We start from the raw sequence: 19,202 nt of genomic DNA, 5'->3' as shown, positions 1-19,202 counted from the left end.
GAACCTGCGACCTTGGCGTTATTAGCACCACACTCTAACCAACTGAGCTAACCGGCCATGTGGTGCCTTGCTTCTCTTACCGCTTTGTAAGACCTGATTTCTGCCACTCTTCCATTAAGTCATCAAAGATTGCACACAAAATGCCTTGAAACGAGACTAAGACGTCACCGTGGGTCTTTGGCGATGCTAAAGGCTGGCCAGTACGGGGATCGAACCCGCGACCTTGGTGTTATTAGCACCATGCTCTAACCAACTGAGCTAACCGGCCATGAAGTGCAATGCTTAACTTGCCGCTTTCTAAGCCCATCTTTCTGCCAGTCTTCCATCAAGAAGATCACTTTTGCACAAAAAATGCCTTGAAACGAGACCAAAACGTCACCGTGGGTCTTTGGCGATGCTAAAGGCTGGCCCGTACGGGGATCGAACCCTCGACCTTGGCGTTATTAGCACCACGCTCTAACCAACTGAGCTAACCGGCTATGTGGCGCTATGCTTCTCCTACGGCTTTCTGAGCCCGGTTTTCTGCCACTCTTCCATCAATACGTTAAACGTTGCACACAAAATGCCTTGAAACGAGACCAAAACTCCACTGTGGGTCTTTGGCGATGCTAAAGGCTGGCCCGTACATGGATCGAACCCGCGACCTTGGCGTTATTAGCTCCACGCTCTAACCAACTGAGCTAACCGGCCATTAAGTGCAATGCTTAACTTGCCACTTTCTAAGCCCTGCTTTCTGCCAGTATTCCATCAAGATGGTCACTGTTGCACACAAAATGCCTTGAAACGAGACTAAGACGTCACCGTGGGTCTTTGGCGATGCTAAAAGCTGGCCCGTACGAGGATTGAACCCGCGACCTTGGCGTTATTAGCACCAAACTCTAACCAACTGAGCTAACCGGCCATGTGGCGCCATGCTTCTCTTAACGCTTTCTGAGCCCGGTTTTCTGCCACTCTTGCATCAAGACGTCAAACGTTGCACACAAAATGCCTTGAAACGACACCAAATCTCCATTGTGGGTCTTTGGCGATGCTAAAGGCTGGCCCGTATGGGGATCGAACCCACGACCTTGGCGTTATTAGCACCACACTAACCAACTGAGCTAACCGGCCATGCGGCGCCATGCTTCTCTTAACGCTTTCTGAGCCCGGTTTTCTGCCACTCTTGCATCAAGACGTCAAACGTTGCACACAAAATGCCTTGAAACGAGACCAAATCTCCATTGTGGGTCTTTGGCGATGCCAAAGGCTGGCCCGTACGGGGATCGAACCCACGACCTTGGCGTTATTAGCACCACGCTGTAACCAACTGAGCTAACCGGCCATGTGGCGCCCTGCTTCTCTTACCGCTTTCTGAGCCTGGTTTTCTGCCACTCTTCCATCAATACGTCAAACGTTGCACACAAAATGCCTTGAAACGAGACCAAAACGTCACCGTGGGTCTTTGGCGATGCTAAAGGCTGGCCCGTACGGGCATCGAACCCGCGACCTTGGCGTTATTAGCACCACTCTCTAACCAACTGAGCTAACTGGCCATGTGGTGCCATGCTTCTCTTACCGCTTTCTGAGCCCGGTTTTCTGCCACTCTTCCATCAATACGTCAAACGTTGCACACAAAATGCCTTGAAACGAGACCAAAACGTCACCGTGGGTCTTTGGCGATGCTAAAGGCTGGCCCGTACGGGCATCGAACCCGCGACCTTGCCGTTATTAGCACCACGCTCTAACCAACTGAGCTAACCAGCCATGAAGTGCAATGCTTAACTTGCCGCTTTCTAAGCCCATCTTTCTGCCAGTCTTCCATCAAGATGATCACTTTTGCACAAAAAATGCCTTGAAACGAGACCAAAACGTCACCGTGGGTCTTTGGCAATGCTAAAGGCTGGCCCGTACGGGGATCGAAACCGCAACCTTGGCGTTATTAGCACCACGCTCTAACCAACTGAGCTAACCTGCCATTAAGTGCCATGCTTAACTTGCCACTTTCTAAGCCCAGCTTTCTGCCAGTCTTCCCTCAAGATGGTCACTGTTGCACACAAAATGCCTTGAAACGAGACTAAGACGTCACTGTGGGTCTTTGGCGATGCTAAAGGATGGCCAGTACGGGGATCGAACCCGCGACCTTGGCGTTATTAGCACCACGCTCTAACCAACTGAGCTAACCAGCCATGAAGTGCATTTCTTAACTTGCCGCTTTCTAAGCCCATCTTTCTGCCAGTCTTCCATCAAGATGATCACTTTTGCACAAAAAATGCCTTGAAACGAGACCAAAACGTCACCGTGGGTCTTTGGCGATGCTAAACGCTGGCCCGTACGGGGATCGAACCCGCGACCTTGGCGTTATCAGCACCACGCTCTAACCAACTGAGCTAACCGGCCTTTAAGTGTCATGCTTAAATTGACACTTTCTAAGCCCTGCTTTCTGCCAGTCTTCCATCAAGATGGTCACTGTTGCACACAAAATGCCTTGAAACGAGACTAAGACGTCACTGTGGGTCTATGGCGATGCTAAAGGATGGCCAGTATGGGGATCGAACCCGCGACCTTGGCGTTATTAGCACCATGCTCTAACCAACTGAGCTAACCGGCCATGAAATGCAATCCTTAACTTGCCGCTTTCTAAGCCTATCTTTCTGCCAGTCTTCCATCAAGATGATCACTGTTGCACACAAAATGCCTTGAAAAGAGACCAAAACATCACCGTGGGTCTTTGGCGATGCTAAAGGCTGGCCCGTACGGGGATCGAACCCGCGACCTTGGCGTTATTAGCACCATGCTCTAACAAACTGAGCTAACCAGCCATGAAGTGCAATGCTTAACTTGCCGCTTTCTAAGACCATCTTTCTGCCAGTCTTCCATCAAGATCATCACTGTTGCACACAAAATGCCTTTAAAAGAGACCAAAACATCACCGTGGGTCTTTGGCGATGCTAAAGGCTGGCCCGTACGGGGATCGAACCCGCGACCTTGGGTTTATTAGCACCACGCTCTAACCAACTGAGCTAACCAGCCATTAAGTGTCATGTTTAACTTGCCACTTTCTAAGCCCTGCTTTCTGCCAGTCTTCCATCAAGATTGTTACTGTTGCACACAAAATGCCTTGAAATGAGACTAAGACGTCACCGTGGGTCTTTGACGATGCTAAATGCTGGCCCGTACGGGGATCGAACCTGCGACCTTGGCGTTATTAGCACCACGCTCTAACCAACTGAGCTAACCGGCCATTAAGCGCCAAGCTTAACTTGCCACTTTCTAAGCCCTGCTTTCTGCCAGTCTGCCATCAAGATGGTCACTATTGCACACAAAATGCCTTGAAACGAGACTAAGACGTCACTGTGGGTCTTTGGCGATGCTAAAGGCTGGCCCATATGGGGATCGAACCCGCGACCTTGGCGTTATTAGCACCACGCTCTAACCAACTGAGCTAACCGGCCATGAAGGACAATGGTTAACTAGTCGCTTTCTAAGCCCATCTTTCTGCCAGTCTTCCATCAAGATGATCACTTTTGCACAAAAAATGCCTTGAAACGAGACCAAAACGTCACCGTGGGTCTTTGGCAATGCTAAAAGCTAGCCCGTACGAGGATAGAACCCACGAGCTTGGCGTTATTAGCACCACACTTTTACCAACTGAGCTAACTGGCCATGTGGTGCCATGCTTCTCTTACCGCTTTCTGAGCCCGGTTTTCTGCCACTCTTCCATCAATACGTCAAACGTTGCACACAAAATGCCTTGAAACGAGACCAAAACGTCACCGTGGGTCTTTGGCGATGCTGAAGGCTGGCCCATACGGTGATCGAACCCGCGACCTTGGCGTTATTAGCACCACGCTCTAACTAACTGAGCTAACCAGCCATTAAGTGCCATGCTTAATTTGACACTTTCTAAGCCCTGCTTTCTGCCAGTCTTCCATCAAGATGGTGACTGTTGCACACAAAATGCCTTGAAACGAGACTAAGACGTCACCGTGGGTCTTTGGCGATGCTAAAGGCTGGCCAGTACGGGAATCGAACCCGCGACCTTGGTGTTATTAGCACCATGCTCTAACCAACTGAGCTAACCAGCCATGGAGTGCAATGCTTAACTTGCCGCTTTCTAAGCTCATCTTTCTGCCAGTCTTCCATCAAGAAGATCACTTTTGCACAAAAATGCCTTGAATCGAGACCAAAACGTCACCGTGGGTCTTTGGCGATGTTAAAGGCTGGCCCATACGGGTATCGAACCCGCGACCTTGGCGTTATTAGCACCACGCTCTAACCAACTGAGCTAACCAGCCATGTGGCGCCATGCTTCTCTTACTGTTTTCTGAGCCCGGTTTTCTGCCACACTTCCATCAATACGTCAAACGTTGCACACAAAATGCCTTGAAACGAGACCATAACTCCACTGTAGGTCTTTGGCGATGCTAAAGGCTGGCCCGTACAGGGATCGAACCCGCGACCTTGGCGTTATTAGCACCACGCTCTATCCAACTGAGCTAACCGGCCATTAAGCGACATGCTTAACTTGCCACTTTCTAAGCCCTGCTTTCTGCCAGTCTGCCATCAAACGGCCATGTGGAGCCATGCTTCTCAAAATTTTGCACACAAAATGCCTTGAAACGAGACTAAGACGTCACCGTGGGTCTTTGGCGATGCTAAATGCTGGCCCGTACGGGGATCAAACCCGCGACCTTGGCGTTATTAGCACCACGCTCTAACCAACTGAGCTAACCGGCCTTTAAGTGACATGCTTAAATTGCCACTTTCTAAGCCCTGCTTTCTGCCAGTCTGCCATCAAGATGGTCACTGTTGCACACAAAATGCCTTGAAACGAGACTAAGACGTCACTGTGGGACTTTGGCGATGCTAAACGCTGGCCCGTATGGGGATCGAACCCGCGACCTTGGCGTTATTAGCACCACGCTCTAACCAACTGAGCTAACCGGCCTTTAAGTGACATGCTTAAATTGCCACTTTCTAAGCCCTGCTTTCTGCCAGTCTGCCATCAAGATGGTCACTGTTGCACACAAAATGCCTTGAAACGAGAGTAAGACGTCACTGTGGGTCTATGGCGATGCTAAAGGATGGCCAGTACGGGGATCGAACCCGCGACCTTGGCGTTATTAGCACCATGCTCTAACCAACTGAGCTAACCGGCCATGAAATGCAATCATTAACTTGCCGCTTTCTAAGCCCATCTTTCTGCCAGTCTTCCATCAAGATGATCACTGTTGCACACAAAATGCCTTGAAAAGAGACCAAAACATCACCGTGGGTCTTTGGCGATGCTAAAGGCTGGCCCGTACGGGGATCGAACCCGCGACCTTGGCGTTATTAGCACCACGCTCTAACCAACTGAGCTAACCAGCCATGAAGTGCAATGCTTAACTTGCCGCTTTCTAAGCCCATCTTTCTGCCAGTCTTCCATCAAGATCATCACTGTTGCACACAAAATGCCTTTAAAAGAGACCAAAACATCACTGTGCGTCTTTGGCGATGCTAAAGGCTGGCCCGTACGGGGATCGAACCCGCGACCTTGGGGTTATTAGCACCACGCTCTAACCAACTGAGCTAACCGGCCATGAAGGACAATGGTTAACTAGTCGCTTTCTAAGCCCATCTTTCAGCCAGTCTTCCATCAAGATGATCACTTTTGCACAAAAATGCCTTGAATCGAGACCAAAACATCACCGTGGGTCTTTGGTGATGTTAAAGGCTGGCCCGTACGGGTATCGAACCCACGACCTTGGCGTTATTAGCACCACGATCTAACCAACTGAGCTAACCGGCCATGTGGCACCATGCTTCTCTTACCGTTTTCTGAGCCCGGTTTTCTGCCACTCTTCCATCAATACGTCAAACGTTGCACACAAAATGCCTTGAAACGAGACCGAAACGTCACCGTGGGTCTTTGGCGATGCTAAAGGCTGGTCCGTACGGGGATCGAACCCATGACCTTGGCGTTATTAGCACCACGCTCTAACCAACTGAGCTAACCGGCCATGAAGTGCAATGCTTAACTTGCTGCTTTCTAAGGTCATCTTTCTGCCAGTCTTCCATCAAGATGATCACTGTTGCACACAAAATGCCTTGAAACGAGACCAAAACGTCAACGTGGGTCTTTGGGGATGCTAAAGGCTGGCCCGTAAGGGGATCGAACCCGCGACCTTGGCGTTATTAGCACCACGCTCTAACCAAATGAGCTAACCGGCCATGTGGTGCCATGCTTCTCTTACTGCTTTCTGAGCCCTGTTTTCTGCCACTCTTCCATCAAGACGTTAAACATTGCACACAAAATGCCTTGAAACAAGACCAAAACGTCAGTGTGGGTCTTCGGCGATGCTAAAGGCTGGCCCGTACGGGGATCGAATCCACGACCTTGGCGTTATCAGCACCACGCTCTAACCAACTGAGCTAACCGGCCATAAAGTGCAATGCTTAACTTGCCTCTTTCTAAGCCCATCTTTCTGCCAGTCTTCCATCAAGAAGATCACTTTTGCACAAAAAATGCCTTGAAACGAAACCAAAACTTCACCGTGGGTCTTTGGCGATGCTAAAGGCTGGCCCGTACGGGGATCGAACCCTCGATCTTGGCGTTATTAGCACCACGCTCTAACCAACTGAGCTAACCGGCCATGAAGGACAATGGTTAACTAGTCGCTTTCTAAGCCCATCTTTCTGCCAGTCTTCAATCAAGATGATCACTTTTGCACAAAAAATGCCTTGAAACGAGACCAAAACTTCACCGTGGGTCTTTGGCAATGCTAAAAGCTAGCCCGTACGAGGATAGAACCCACGAACTTGGCGTTATTAGCACCACGCTCTAACCAAATGAGCTAACCGGCCATGTTGCGCCATGCTTTTCTTACCGATTTCTGAGCCCGGTTTTCTGCCATTCTTCCATCAAGACGTCAAACGTTGCACACAAAATACCTTGAAACGAGACCAAAACGCCACTGTGGGTCTTTGGCGACGCTAAAGGCTGGCCCGTACGGGGATCGCATCCGCGACCTTGGCGTTATTAGCACCACGCTCTAACCAACTGAGCTAACCGGTCATGAAGTGCAATGCTTAACTTGCCGCTTTCTAAGCCCATCTTTCTGCCAGTCTTCCTTCAAGATGATCACTTTTGCACAAAAAATGCCTTGAAACGAGACCAAAACGTCACCGTGGGTCTTTGGCGATGCTAAAGACTGGCCCGTATGGGGATCAAACCCGCGACCTTGGCGTTATCAGCACCACACTCTAACCAACTGAGCTAACCGGCCATGTGGCGCCATTCTTCTCTTACCGCTTTCTGAGCCAGGTTTTCTGCCACTCTTCCATCAATACGTCAAAGATTGCACACAAAATGCCTTGAAACAAGACCAAAACTCCGCTGTGGGTCTTTGGCGATGCTAAAGGCTGGCCCGTACGGGGATCAAACCCGCGACCTTGGCGTTATTAGCACCAATGCTCTAACCAACTGAGCTAACCAGCCATTAAGTGCCATGCTTAACTTGCCATTTTCTAAGCCCTGCTTTCTGCCAGTCTTCCATCAAGATGGTCACTGTTGCACACAAAATGCCTTGAAACGAGACTAAGACGTCACCGTGGGTCTTTGGCGATGCTAAAGGTTGGCCCGTACGGGGATCGAACCCGTGACCTTGGCGTGATTAGCACCACGCTCTAACCAACTGAGCTAACTGGCCATGAAGTGCAATGCTTAACTTGCCGCTTTCTAAGCCCATCTTTCTGCCAGTCTTCCATCAAGAAGATCACTTTTGCACAAAAAATGCCTTGAAACGAGACCAAAACGTCACCGTGGGTCTTTGGCGATGCTAAAGGCTGTCCCGTACGGGGATCGAACCCGCGACCTTGGCGTTATTAGCACCACACTCTAACCAACTGAGCTAACCGGCCATGTGGCGCCATGCTTCTCTTACCGCTTTCTGAGCCCGGTTTACTGCCACTCTTCCATCAATACGTCAAACGTTGCACACAAAATGCCTTGAAACGAGACCAAAACTCCACTGTAGGTCTTTGGCGATGCTAAAGGCTGGCCCGCACAGGGATCGAACCCGCGACCTTGGCGTTATTAGCACCACGCTCTATCCAACTGAGCTAACCGGCCATTAAGCGCCATGCTTAACTTGCCACTTTCTAAGCCCTGCTTTCTGCCAGTCTGCCATCAAACGGCCATGTGGAGCCATGCTTCTCAAAATTTTGCACACAAAATGCCTTGAAACGAGACTAAGACGTCACCGTGGGTCTTTGGCGATGCTAAATGCTGGCCCGTACGGGGATCGAACCCGCGACCTTGGCGTTATTAGCACCACGCTCTAACCAACTGAGCTAACCGGCCATTAATCGCCGTTCTTAACTTGTTACTTTCTAAGCCCTGCTTTCTGCCAGTCTGCCATCAAGATGGTCACTGTTGCACACAAAATGCCTTGAAACGAGACTAAGACGTCACTGTGGGACTTTGGCGATGCTAAATGCTGGCACGTACGGGGATCGAACCCGCGACCTTGGCGTTATTAGCACCACGCTCTAACCAACTGAGCTAACCGGCCACGTGGCGCTATGCTTCTCTTACGGCTTTCTGAGCCCGGTTTTCTGACACTCTTCCATCAATACGTCAAACGTTGCACACAAAATGCCTTGAAACGAGACCAAAACTCCACTGTGGGTCTTTGGCGATGCTAAAGGCTGGCCCGTACAGGGATCGAACCCGCGACCTTGGCGTTATTAGCACCACGCTCTAACCAACTGAGCTAACCAGCCATGCCATGCTTAACTTGCCATTTTCTAAGCCCTGCTTTCTGCCAGTCTTCCATCAAGATGGTCACTGTTGCACACAAAATGCCTTGAAACGAGACTAAGACGTCACCGTGGGTCTTTGGCGATGCTAAAGGCTGGCCCGTACGGGGATCGAACCCGCGACCTTGGCGTTATTAGCACCACGCTCTAACCAACTGAGCTAACTGGCCATGAAGTGCAATGCTTAACTTGCCGCTTTCTAAGCCCATCTTTCTGCCAGTATTCCATCAAGAAGATCACTTTTGCACAAAAAATGCCTTGAATCGAGACCAAAACGTCACCGTGGGTCTTTGGCGATGCTAAAGGCTGGCCCGTACGGGGATCGAACCCACGACCTTGGCGTTATTAGCACCACACTCTAACCAACTGAGCTAACCGGCCATGTGGCGCCAAGCTTCTCTTACCGATTTCTGAGCCCGGTTTACTGCCACTCTTCCATCAATACGTCAAACGTTGCACACAAAATGCCTTGAAACGAGACTAAGACGTCACCGTGGGTCTTTGGCGATGCTGAAGGCTGGCCCATACGGGGATCGAACCCGCGACCTTGGCGTTATTAGCACCACGCTCTAACCAACTGAGCTAACCGGTCATTAAGTGCCATGCTTAATTTGACACTTTCTAAGCCCTGCTTTCTGCCAGTCTTCCATCAAGATGGTGACTGTTGCACACAAAATGCCTTGAAACGAGACTAAGACGTCACCGTGGGTCTTTGGCGATGCTAAAGGCTGGCCAGTACGGGGACCAAACCCGCGACCTTGGTGTTATTAGCACCATGCTCTAACCAACTGAGCTAACCGGCCATGTAGTGCAATGCTTAACTTGCCGCTTTCTAAGCCCATCTTTCTGCCAGTCTTCCATCAAGAAGATCACTTTTGCACAAAAATGCCTTGAATCGAGACCAAAACGTCACCGTGGGTCTTTGGCGATGTTAAAGGCTGGCCCGTACGGGTATCGAACCCGCGACCTTGGCGTTATTAGCACCACGCTCTAACCAACTGAGCTAACCGGCCATGTGGCGCCATGCTTCTCTTACCGTTTTCTGAGCCCGGTTTTCTGTCACTCTTCCATCAATACGTCAAACGTTGCACACAAAATGCCTTGAAACGAGACCAAAACTCCACTGTAGGTCTTTGGCGATGCTAAAGGCTGGCCCGTACAGGGATCGAACCCGCGACCTTGGCGTTATTAGCACCACGCTCTAACCAACTGAGCTAACCAGCCATGCCATGCTTAACTTGCCATTTTCTAAGCCCTGCTTTCTGCCAGTCTTCCATCAAGATTGTCACTGTTGCACACAAAATGCCTTGAAACGAGACTAAGACGTCACCGTGGGTCTTTGGCGATGCTAAAGGCTGGCCCGTACGGGGATCGAACCCGCGACCTTGGCGTTATTAGCACCACGCTCTAACCAACTGAGCTAACTGGCCATGAACTGCAATGCTTAACTTGCCGCTTTCTAAGCCCATCTTTCTGCCAGTCTTCCATCAAGAAGATCACTTTTGCACAAAAAATGCCTTGAAACGAGACCAAAACGTCACCGTGGGTCTTTGGCGATGCTAAAGGCTGGCCCGTATGGGGATCGAACCCGCGACCTTGGCGTTATTAGCACCACACTCTAACCAACTGAGCTAACCGGCCATGTGGCGCCATGCTTCTCTTACCGCTTTCTGAGCCCGGTTTACTGCCACTCTTCCATCAATACGTCAAACGTTGCACACAAAATGCCTTGAAACGAGACTAAGACGTCACTGTGGGTCTTTGGAGATGCTGAAGGCTGGCCCATACGGTGATCGAACCCGCGACCTTGGTGTTATTAGCACCACGCTCTAACCAACTGAGCTAACCGGCCATTAAGTGCCATGCTTAATTTGACACTTTCTAAGCCCTGCTTTCTGCCAGTCTTCCATCAAGATGGTGACTGTTGCACACAAAATGCCTTGAAACGAGACTAAGACGTCACCGTGGGTCTTTGGCGATGCTAAAGGCTGGCCAGTACGGGGATCGAACCCGCGACCTTGGTGTTATTAGCACCATGCTCTAACCAACTTAGCTAACCGGCCATGAAGTGCAATGCTTAACTTGCCACTTTTTAAGCCCATCTTTCTGCCAGTCTTCCATCAAGAAGATCACTTTTGCACAAAAATGCCTTGAATCGAGACCAAAACGTCACCGTGGGTCTTTGGCGATGTTAAAGGCTGGCCCGTACGGGTATCGAACCCGCGACCTTGGCGTTATTAGCACCACGCTCTATCCAACTGAGCTAACCGGCCATTAAGTGCCATGCTTAACTTGCCACTTTCTAAGCCCTGCTTTCTGCCAGTCTGCCATCAAACGGCCATGTGGAGCCATGCTTCTCAAAATTTTGCACACAAAATGCCTTGAAACGAGACTAAGACGTCACTGTGGGTCTTTGGCGATGCTAAATGCTGGCCCGTACGGGGATCGAACCCGCGACCTTGGCGTTATTAGCACCACGCTCTAACCAACTGAGCTAACCGGCCATTAAGCACTGTTCTTAACTTGCCACTTTCTAAGCCCTGATTTCTGCCAGTCTGCCATCAAGATTGTCACTGTTGCACACAAAATGCCTTGAAACGAGACTAAGACGTCACTGTGGGACTTTGGCGATGCTAAACGCTGGCCCGTATGGGGATCGAACCCGCGACCTTGGCGTTATTAGCACCACGCTCTAACCAACTGAGCTAACCGGCCTTTAAGTGACATGCTTAAATTGCCACTTTCTAAGCCCTGCTTTCTGCCAGTCTTCCATCAAGATGGTCACTGTTGCACACAAAATGCCTTGAAACGAGACTAAGACGTCACTGTGGGTCTATGGCGATGCTAAAGGATGGCCAGTACGGGGATCGAACCCACAACCTTGGCGTTATTAGCACCATGCTCTAACCAACTGAGCTAACCGGCCATGAAATGCAATCCTTAACTTGCCGCTTTCTAAGCCCATCTTTCTGCCAGTCTTCCATCAAGATGATCACTGTTGCACACAAAATGCCTTGAAAAGAGACCAAAACATCACCGTGGGTCTTTGGCGATGCTAAAGGCTGGCCCGTACGGGGATCGAACCCGCGACCTTGGCGTTATTAGCACCACGCTCTAACCAACTGAGCTAACCAGCCATGAAATGCAATCCTTAACTTGCCGCTTTCTAAGCCCATCTTTCTGCCAGTCTTCCATCAAGATCATCACTGTTGCACACAAAATGCCTTTAAAAGAGACCAAAACATCACCGTGGGTCTTTGGCGATGCTAAAAGCTGGCCCGTACGGGGATCGAACCCGCGACCTTGGGGTTATTAGCATCACGCTCTAACCAACTGAGCTAACCGGCCATGAAGGACAATGGTTAACTAGTCGCTTTCTAAGCCCATCTTTCAGCCAGTCTTCCATCAAGATGATCACTTTTGCACAAAAATGCCTTGAATCGAGAACAAAACGTCACCGTGGGTCTTTGGCGATGTTAAAGGCTGGCCCGTACGGGTATCGAACCCGCGACCTTGGCGTTATTAGCATCACGATCTAACCAACTGAGCTAACCGGCCATGTGGCACCATGCTTCTCTTACCGTTTTCTGAGCCCGGTTTTCTGCCACTCTTCCATCAATACGTCAAACGTTGCACACAAAATGCCTTGAAACGAGACTAAGACGTCACCGTGGGTCTTTGGCGATGCTAAAGGCTGGCCCGTACAGGGATCGAACCCACGACCTTGGCGTTATTAGCACCACGCTCTAACCAACTGAGCTAACCGGCCATTAAGTGCCACGTTTAACTTGCCACTTTCTAAGCCCTGCTTTCTGCCAGTCTTCCATCAAGATTGTTACTGTTGCACACAAAATGCCTTGAAACGAGACTAAGACGTCACCGTGGGTCTTTGACGATGCTAAATGCTGGCCCGTACGGGGATCGAACCCGCGACCTTGGCGTTATTAGCACCACGCTCTAACCAACTGAGCTAACCGGCCATTAAGCGCCAAGCTTAACTTGCCACTTTCTAAGCCCTGCTTTCTGCCAGTCTGCCATCAAGATGGTCACTGTTGCACACAAAATGCCTTCAAACGAGACTAAGACGTCACTGTGTGTCTTTTGCGATGCTAAAGGCTGGCCCGTATGGGGATCGAACCCGCGACCTTGGCGTTATTAGCACCACGCTCTAACCAAATGAGCTATCCGGCCATGTGGCGCCATGCTTCTCTTACCGCTTTCTGAGCCCGGTTTACTGCCACTCTTCCATCAATACGACAAACGTTGCACACAAAATGCCTTGAAACGAGACTAAGAAGTCACCGTGGGTCTTTGGAGATGCTGAAGGCTGGCCCATACGGTGATCGAACCCGCGACCTTGGCGTTATTAGCACCACGCTCTAACCAACTGAGCTAACCGGCCATTAAGTGCCATGCTTAATTTGACACTTTCTAAGCCCTGCTTTCTGCCAGTCTTCCATCAAGATGGTGACTGTTGCACACAAAATGCCTTGAAACGAGACTAAGACGTCACCGTGGGTCTTTGGCGATGCTAAAGGCTGGCCAGTACGGGAATCGAAACCGCGACCTTGGCTTTATTAGCAGCACGCTCTAACCAACTGAGCTAACCGGCCATTAAGTGCCATGCTTAATTTGACACTTTCTAAGCCCTGCTTTCTGCCAGTCTTCCATCAAGATGGTGACTGTTGCACACAAAATGCCTTGAAACGAGACTAAGACGTCACCGTGGGTCTTTGGCGATGCTAAAGGCTGGCCAGTATAGGGATCGAACCCGCGACCTTGGTGTTATTAGCACCATGCTCTAACCAACTGAGCTAACCAGCCATTAAGTGCCATGCTTAACTTGCCATTTTCTAAGCCCTGCTTTCTGCCAGTCTTCCATCAAGATGGTCACTGTTGCACAAAAAATGCCTTGAAACGAGACCAAAACGTCACCGTGGGTCTTTGGCGATGCTAAAGGCTGGCCCGTACGGGGATCGAACCCGCGACCTTGGTGTTATTAGCACCACACTCTAACCAACTGAGCTAACCGGCCATGTGGCGCCATTCTTCTCTTACCGCTTTCTGAGCCAGGTTTTCTGCCACTCTTCCATCAATACGTCAAAGATTGCACACAAAATGCCTTGAAACAAGACCAAAACTCCACTGCGGGTCTTTGGCGATGCTAAAAGCTGGCCCGTACGGGGATCGAACCCGCGACCTTGGCGTTATTAGCACCACGCTCTAACCAACTAAGCTAACCAGCCATTAAGTGCCATGCTTAACTTGCCACTTTCTAAGCCCTGCTTTCTGCCAGTCTTCCATCAAGATGGTCACTGTTGCACACAAAATGCCTTGAAACGAGACTAAGACGTCACCGTGGGTCTTTGGCGATGCTAAAGGCTGGCCCGTACGGGGATCGAACCCGCGACCTTGGCGTTATTAGCACCACGCTCTAATCAACTGAGCTAACCGGCCATTAAGTGCCATGCTTAATTTGACACTTTCTAAGCCCTGCTTTCTGCCAGTCTTCCATCAAGATGGTGACTGTTGCACACAAAATGCCTTGAAACGAGACTAAGACGTCACCGTGGGTCTTTGGCGATGCTAAAGGCTGGCCAGTATAGGGATCGAACCCGCGACCTTGGTGTTATTAGCACCATGCTCTAACCAACTGAGCTAACCGGCCATGAAGTGCAATGCTTAACTTGCCGCTTTCTAAGCCCATCTTTCTGCCAGTCTTCCATCAAGAAGATCACTTTTGCACAAAAATGCCTTGAATCGAGACCAAAACGTCACCGTGGGTCTTTGGCGATGTTAAAGGCTGGCCCGTACGGGTATCGAACCCTCGACCTTGGCGTTATTAGCACCACGCTCTAACCAACTGAGCTAACCGGCCATGTGGCGCCATGCTTCTCTTACCGTTTTCTGAGTCCGGTTTTCTGCCACTCTTCCATCAATACGTCAAACGTTGCACACAAAATGCCTTGAAACAAGACCAAAACTCCACTGTAGGTCTTTGGCGATGCTAAAGGCTGGCCCGTACAGGGATCGAACCCGCGACCTTGGCGTTATTAGCACCACGCTCTATCCAACTGAGCTAACCGGCCATTAAGCGCCATGCTTAACTTGCCACTTTCTAAGCCCTGCTTTCTGCCAGACTGCCATCAAACGGCCATGTGGAGCCATGCTTCTCAAAATTTTGCACACAAAATGCCTTGAAACGAGACTAAGACGTCACCGTGGGTCTTTGGCGATGCTAAATGCTGGCCCGTACGGGGATCGAACCCTCGACCTTGGCGTTATTAGCACCACGCTCTAACCAACTGAGCTAACCGGCCATGTGGCGCCATGCTTCTCTTAACGCTTTCTGAGCCGGGTTTTCTGCCACTCTTGCATCAAGACGTCAAACGTTGCACACAAAATGCCTTGAAACGAGACCAAATCTCCACTGTGGGTCTTTGGCGATGCTAAAGGCTGGCCCGTATGGGGATCGAACCCACGACCTTGGCGTTATTCGCACCACGCTCTAACCAACTGAGCTAACTGGCCATGTGGCGCCATGCTTCTCTTACCGCTTTCTGAGCCCGGTTTTCTGCCACTCTTCCATCAATACGTCAAACGTTGCACACAAAATGCCTTGAAACGAGAACAAAACGTCACCGTGGGTCTTTGGCGATGCCCAAAGCTGGCCCGTACGGGGATCGAACCTGCGACCTTGGCGTTATTAGCACCACACTCTAACCAACTGAGCTAACCGGCCATGTGGTGCCTTGCTTCTCTTACTGCTTTGTAAGCCCTGTTTTCTGCCACTCTTCCATTAAGACATCAAAGATTGCACACAAAATGCCTTGAAACAAGACTAAGACGTCACTGTGGGTCTTTGGCGATGCTAAAGGCTGGCCAGTACGGGGATCGAACCCGCGACCTTGGTGTTATTAGCACCATGCTCTAACCAACTGAGCTAACCGGCCATGAAGTGCAATCCTTAACTTGCCGCTTTCTAAGCCCATCTTTCTGCCAGTCTTCCATCAAGAAGATCACTTTTGCACAAAAAATGCCTTGAAACGAGACCAAAACGTCACCGTGGGTCTTTGGCGATGCTAAAGGCTGGCCCGTACGGGGATCGAACCCTCGACCTTGGCGTTATTAGCACCACGCTCTAACCAACTGAGCTAACCGGCTATGTGGCGCTATGCTTCACTTACGGCTTTCTGAGCCCGGTTTTCTGCCACTCTTCCATCAATACGTTAAACGTTGCACACAAAATGCCTTGAAACGAGACCAAAACTCCACTGTGGGTCTTTGGCGATGCTAAAGGCTGGCCCGTACAGGGATCGAACCCGCGACCTTGGCGTTATTAGCTCCACGCTCTAACCAACTGAGCTAACCGGCCATTAAGTGCAATGCTTAACTTGCCACTTTCTAAGCCCTGCTTTCTGCCAGTATTCCATCAAGATGGTCACTGTTGCACACAAAATGCCTTGAAACGAGATTAAGACGTCACCGTGGGTCTTTGGCGATGCTAAAAGCTGGCCCGTACGAGGATCGAACCCGCGACCTTGGCGTTATTAGCACCAAACTCTAACCAACTGAGCTAACCGGCCATGTGGCGCCATGCTTCTCTTAACGCTTTCTGAGCCCGGTTTTCTGCCACTCTTGCATCAAGACGTCAAACGTTGCACACAAAATGCCTTGAAACGACACCAAATCTCCATTGTGGGTCTTTGGCGATGCTAAAGGCTGGCCCGTATGGGGATCGAACCCACGACCTTGGCGTTATTAGCACCACACTCTAACCAACTGAGCTAACCGGCCATGTGGCGCCATGCTTCTCTTAACGCTTTCTGAGCCCGGTTTTCTGCCACTCTTGCATCAAGACGTCAAACGTTGCACACAAAATGCCTTGAAACGAGACCAAATCTCCATTGTGGGTCTTTGGCGATGCCAAAGGCTGGCCCGTACGGGGATCGAACCCACGACCTTGGCGTTATTAGCACCACGCTGTAACCAACTGAGCTAACCGGCCATGTGGCGCCCTGCTTCTCTTACCGCTTTCTGAGCCCGGTTTTCTGCCACTCTTCCATCAATACGTCAAACGTTGCACACAAAATGCCTTGAAACGAGACCAAAACGTCACCGTGGGTCTTTGGCGATGCTAAAGGCTGGCCCGTACGGGCATCGAACCCGCGACCTTGGCGTTATTAGCACCACACTCTAACCAACTGAGCTAACTGGCCATGTGGTGCCATGCTTCTCTTACCGCTTTCTGAGCCCGGTTTACTGCTACTCTTCCATCAATACGTCAAACGTTGCACACAAAATGCCTTGAAACGAGACCAAAACTCCACTGTGGGTCTTTGGCGATGCTAAAAACTGGCCCGTACGGGGATCGAACCCGCGACCTTGGCGTTATTAGCACCACACTCTAACCAACTGAGCTAACTGGCCATGTGGCGCCTTGCTTCTCTTACCGCTTTCTAAGCCCATCTTTCTGCCAGTCTTCCATCAAGATGATCACTTTTGCACAAAAAATGCCTTGAAACGAGAACAAAACGTCACCGTGGGTCTTTGGCGATGCTAAAGGCTGGCCCGTACTGGGATCTACCACGCGACCTTGGCGTTATTAGCACCACACTCTAACCAACTGAGCTAACCGGCCATGTGGCGCCATGCTTCTCTTACCGCTTTCTGAGCCCGGTTTTCTGCCACTCTTCCATTAAAACGTCAAACGTTGCACACAAAATGCCTTGAAACGAGACCAAAACTCCACTGTGGGTCTTTGGCGATGCTAAAGGCTGACTCGTACGGGGATCGAACCCGCGACCTTGGCGTTATTAGCACCACGCTCTAACCAACTGAGCTAACCAGCCATGAAGTGCAATGCTTAACTTGCCGCTTTCTAAGCCCATCTTTCTGCCAGTCTTCCATCAAGATGATCACTTTTGCACAAAAAATGCCTTGAAACGAGACCAAAACGTCACCGTGGGTCTTTGGCAATGCTAAAGGCTGGCCCGTACGGGGATCGAAACCGCAACCTTGGCGTTATTAGCACCACGCTCTAACCAACTGAGCTAACCTGCCATTAAGTGCCATGCTTAATTTGACACTTTCTAAGCCCTGCTTTCTGCCAGTCTTCCATCAAGATGGTCACTGTTGCACACAAAATGCCTTGAAACGAGACTAAGACGTCACTGTGGGTCTATGGCGATGCTAAAGGATGGCCAGTATGGGGATCGAACCCGCGACCTTGGCGTTATTAGCACCATGCTCTAACCAACTGAGCTAACCGGCCATGAAATGCAATCCTTAACTTGCCTCTTTCTAAGCCTATCTTTCTGCCAGTCTTCCATCAAGATGATCACTGTTGCACACAAAATGCCTTGAAAAGAGACCAAAACATCACCGTGGGTCTTTGGCGATGCTAAAGGCTGGCCCGTACGGGGATCGAACCCGCGACCTTGGCGTTATTAGCACCACGCTCTAACCAACTGAGCTAACCGGCCATGTGGCGCCATGCTTCTCTTACCGCTTTCTGAGCCCGGTTTTCTGCCACTCTTCCATTAAAACGTCAAACGTTGCACACAAAATGCCTTGAAACGAGACCAAAACTCCACTGTGGGTCTTTGGCGATGCTAAAGGCTGACTCGTACGGGGATCGAACCCGCGACCTTGGCGTTATTAGCACCACGCTCTAACCAACTGAGCTAACCAGCCATGAAGTGCAATGCTTAACTTGCCGCTTTCTAAGCCCATCTTTCTGCCAGTCTTCCATCAAGATGATCACTTTTGCACAAAAAATGCCTTGAAACGAGACCAAAACGTCACCGTGGGTCTTTGGCAATGCTAAAGGCTGGCCCGTACGGGGATCGAAACCGCAACCTTGGCGTTATTAGCACCACGCTCTAACCAACTGAGCTAACCTGCCATTAAGTGCCATGCTTAATTTGACACTTTCTAAGCCCTGCTTTCTGCCAGTCTTCCATCAAGATGGTCACTGTTGCACACAAAATGCCTTGAAACGAGACTAAGACGTCACTGTGGGTCTATGGCGATGCTAAAGGATGGCCAGTATGGGGATCGAACCCGCGACCTTGGCGTTATTAGCACCATGCTCTAACCAACTGAGCTAACCGGCCATGAAATGCAATCCTTAACTTGCCGCTTTCCAAGCCTATCTTTCTGCCAGTCTTCCATCAAGATGATCACTGTTGCACACAAAATGCCTTGAAAAGAGACCAAAACATCACCGTGGGTCTTTGGCGATGCTAAAGGCTGGCCCGTACGGGGATCGAACCCGCGACCTTGGCGTTATTAGCACCATGCTCTAACCAAATGAGCTAACCAGCCATTAAGTGCCATGCTTAATTTGACACTTTCTAAGCCCTGCTTTCTGCCAGTCTTCCATCAAGATGGTCACTGTTGCACAAAAAATGCCTTGA

General features: G+C 50.3%; 31 non-coding genes across 31 annotated transcripts; all 31 read right to left on the bottom strand.

Annotated features, from left to right (window-relative positions):
• Nucleotides 1-194: 194 nt before the first annotated feature.
• Nucleotides 195-268, bottom strand: TRNAI-AAU (transfer RNA isoleucine (anticodon AAU)). Its single transcript has one exon. It is a non-coding gene; the product is annotated as a tRNA-Ile (tRNA).
• Nucleotides 269-2,091: 1,823 nt separating this feature from the next.
• On the bottom strand, nucleotides 2,092-2,165 carry TRNAI-AAU (transfer RNA isoleucine (anticodon AAU)). Its single transcript has one exon. It is a non-coding gene; the product is annotated as a tRNA-Ile (tRNA).
• A 137-nt stretch (nucleotides 2,166-2,302) lies between these two features.
• TRNAI-GAU (transfer RNA isoleucine (anticodon GAU)) lies at nucleotides 2,303-2,376 on the bottom strand. Its single transcript has one exon. It is a non-coding gene; the product is annotated as a tRNA-Ile (tRNA).
• Nucleotides 2,377-2,513: 137 nt separating this feature from the next.
• On the bottom strand, nucleotides 2,514-2,587 carry TRNAI-AAU (transfer RNA isoleucine (anticodon AAU)). Its single transcript has one exon. It is a non-coding gene; the product is annotated as a tRNA-Ile (tRNA).
• A 1,403-nt stretch (nucleotides 2,588-3,990) lies between these two features.
• TRNAI-AAU (transfer RNA isoleucine (anticodon AAU)) lies at nucleotides 3,991-4,064 on the bottom strand. The gene has a single exon. It is a non-coding gene; the product is annotated as a tRNA-Ile (tRNA).
• A 136-nt stretch (nucleotides 4,065-4,200) lies between these two features.
• TRNAI-AAU (transfer RNA isoleucine (anticodon AAU)) lies at nucleotides 4,201-4,274 on the bottom strand. Its single transcript has one exon. It is a non-coding gene; the product is annotated as a tRNA-Ile (tRNA).
• Nucleotides 4,275-4,642: 368 nt separating this feature from the next.
• On the bottom strand, nucleotides 4,643-4,716 carry TRNAI-AAU (transfer RNA isoleucine (anticodon AAU)). Its single transcript has one exon. It is a non-coding gene; the product is annotated as a tRNA-Ile (tRNA).
• Nucleotides 4,717-5,064: 348 nt separating this feature from the next.
• On the bottom strand, nucleotides 5,065-5,138 carry TRNAI-AAU (transfer RNA isoleucine (anticodon AAU)). Its single transcript has one exon. It is a non-coding gene; the product is annotated as a tRNA-Ile (tRNA).
• Nucleotides 5,139-5,275: 137 nt separating this feature from the next.
• TRNAI-AAU (transfer RNA isoleucine (anticodon AAU)) lies at nucleotides 5,276-5,349 on the bottom strand. The gene has a single exon. It is a non-coding gene; the product is annotated as a tRNA-Ile (tRNA).
• Nucleotides 5,350-5,486: 137 nt separating this feature from the next.
• TRNAI-AAU (transfer RNA isoleucine (anticodon AAU)) lies at nucleotides 5,487-5,560 on the bottom strand. The gene has a single exon. It is a non-coding gene; the product is annotated as a tRNA-Ile (tRNA).
• A 769-nt stretch (nucleotides 5,561-6,329) lies between these two features.
• Nucleotides 6,330-6,403, bottom strand: TRNAI-GAU (transfer RNA isoleucine (anticodon GAU)). The gene has a single exon. It is a non-coding gene; the product is annotated as a tRNA-Ile (tRNA).
• A 770-nt stretch (nucleotides 6,404-7,173) lies between these two features.
• Nucleotides 7,174-7,247, bottom strand: TRNAI-GAU (transfer RNA isoleucine (anticodon GAU)). Its single transcript has one exon. It is a non-coding gene; the product is annotated as a tRNA-Ile (tRNA).
• Nucleotides 7,248-8,249: 1,002 nt separating this feature from the next.
• Nucleotides 8,250-8,323, bottom strand: TRNAI-AAU (transfer RNA isoleucine (anticodon AAU)). Its single transcript has one exon. It is a non-coding gene; the product is annotated as a tRNA-Ile (tRNA).
• A 554-nt stretch (nucleotides 8,324-8,877) lies between these two features.
• TRNAI-AAU (transfer RNA isoleucine (anticodon AAU)) lies at nucleotides 8,878-8,951 on the bottom strand. Its single transcript has one exon. It is a non-coding gene; the product is annotated as a tRNA-Ile (tRNA).
• A 137-nt stretch (nucleotides 8,952-9,088) lies between these two features.
• TRNAI-AAU (transfer RNA isoleucine (anticodon AAU)) lies at nucleotides 9,089-9,162 on the bottom strand. Its single transcript has one exon. It is a non-coding gene; the product is annotated as a tRNA-Ile (tRNA).
• Nucleotides 9,163-9,720: 558 nt separating this feature from the next.
• TRNAI-AAU (transfer RNA isoleucine (anticodon AAU)) lies at nucleotides 9,721-9,794 on the bottom strand. Its single transcript has one exon. It is a non-coding gene; the product is annotated as a tRNA-Ile (tRNA).
• Nucleotides 9,795-10,137: 343 nt separating this feature from the next.
• Nucleotides 10,138-10,211, bottom strand: TRNAI-AAU (transfer RNA isoleucine (anticodon AAU)). The gene has a single exon. It is a non-coding gene; the product is annotated as a tRNA-Ile (tRNA).
• Nucleotides 10,212-11,211: 1,000 nt separating this feature from the next.
• On the bottom strand, nucleotides 11,212-11,285 carry TRNAI-AAU (transfer RNA isoleucine (anticodon AAU)). Its single transcript has one exon. It is a non-coding gene; the product is annotated as a tRNA-Ile (tRNA).
• A 348-nt stretch (nucleotides 11,286-11,633) lies between these two features.
• Nucleotides 11,634-11,707, bottom strand: TRNAI-AAU (transfer RNA isoleucine (anticodon AAU)). Its single transcript has one exon. It is a non-coding gene; the product is annotated as a tRNA-Ile (tRNA).
• Nucleotides 11,708-11,844: 137 nt separating this feature from the next.
• TRNAI-AAU (transfer RNA isoleucine (anticodon AAU)) lies at nucleotides 11,845-11,918 on the bottom strand. The gene has a single exon. It is a non-coding gene; the product is annotated as a tRNA-Ile (tRNA).
• Nucleotides 11,919-12,687: 769 nt separating this feature from the next.
• Nucleotides 12,688-12,761, bottom strand: TRNAI-AAU (transfer RNA isoleucine (anticodon AAU)). The gene has a single exon. It is a non-coding gene; the product is annotated as a tRNA-Ile (tRNA).
• Nucleotides 12,762-13,953: 1,192 nt separating this feature from the next.
• Nucleotides 13,954-14,027, bottom strand: TRNAI-AAU (transfer RNA isoleucine (anticodon AAU)). The gene has a single exon. It is a non-coding gene; the product is annotated as a tRNA-Ile (tRNA).
• Nucleotides 14,028-15,027: 1,000 nt separating this feature from the next.
• TRNAI-AAU (transfer RNA isoleucine (anticodon AAU)) lies at nucleotides 15,028-15,101 on the bottom strand. Its single transcript has one exon. It is a non-coding gene; the product is annotated as a tRNA-Ile (tRNA).
• A 559-nt stretch (nucleotides 15,102-15,660) lies between these two features.
• TRNAI-AAU (transfer RNA isoleucine (anticodon AAU)) lies at nucleotides 15,661-15,734 on the bottom strand. The gene has a single exon. It is a non-coding gene; the product is annotated as a tRNA-Ile (tRNA).
• A 770-nt stretch (nucleotides 15,735-16,504) lies between these two features.
• Nucleotides 16,505-16,578, bottom strand: TRNAI-AAU (transfer RNA isoleucine (anticodon AAU)). Its single transcript has one exon. It is a non-coding gene; the product is annotated as a tRNA-Ile (tRNA).
• A 559-nt stretch (nucleotides 16,579-17,137) lies between these two features.
• Nucleotides 17,138-17,211, bottom strand: TRNAI-AAU (transfer RNA isoleucine (anticodon AAU)). The gene has a single exon. It is a non-coding gene; the product is annotated as a tRNA-Ile (tRNA).
• A 348-nt stretch (nucleotides 17,212-17,559) lies between these two features.
• TRNAI-AAU (transfer RNA isoleucine (anticodon AAU)) lies at nucleotides 17,560-17,633 on the bottom strand. The gene has a single exon. It is a non-coding gene; the product is annotated as a tRNA-Ile (tRNA).
• Nucleotides 17,634-17,981: 348 nt separating this feature from the next.
• Nucleotides 17,982-18,055, bottom strand: TRNAI-AAU (transfer RNA isoleucine (anticodon AAU)). The gene has a single exon. It is a non-coding gene; the product is annotated as a tRNA-Ile (tRNA).
• A 137-nt stretch (nucleotides 18,056-18,192) lies between these two features.
• On the bottom strand, nucleotides 18,193-18,266 carry TRNAI-AAU (transfer RNA isoleucine (anticodon AAU)). The gene has a single exon. It is a non-coding gene; the product is annotated as a tRNA-Ile (tRNA).
• Nucleotides 18,267-18,403: 137 nt separating this feature from the next.
• On the bottom strand, nucleotides 18,404-18,477 carry TRNAI-AAU (transfer RNA isoleucine (anticodon AAU)). The gene has a single exon. It is a non-coding gene; the product is annotated as a tRNA-Ile (tRNA).
• A 348-nt stretch (nucleotides 18,478-18,825) lies between these two features.
• On the bottom strand, nucleotides 18,826-18,899 carry TRNAI-AAU (transfer RNA isoleucine (anticodon AAU)). Its single transcript has one exon. It is a non-coding gene; the product is annotated as a tRNA-Ile (tRNA).
• Between the last annotated feature and the right edge of the window lie 303 nt (nucleotides 18,900-19,202).

This window comes from Leptodactylus fuscus, chromosome 5, assembly GCF_031893055.1.
Source record: "Leptodactylus fuscus isolate aLepFus1 chromosome 5, aLepFus1.hap2, whole genome shotgun sequence".
Taxonomy (NCBI): Eukaryota; Metazoa; Chordata; class Amphibia; order Anura; family Leptodactylidae; genus Leptodactylus; species Leptodactylus fuscus.
The sequence above is the reverse complement of the archived record's forward strand: the minus strand, read 5'-3'. Positions and strand labels throughout refer to the sequence as shown.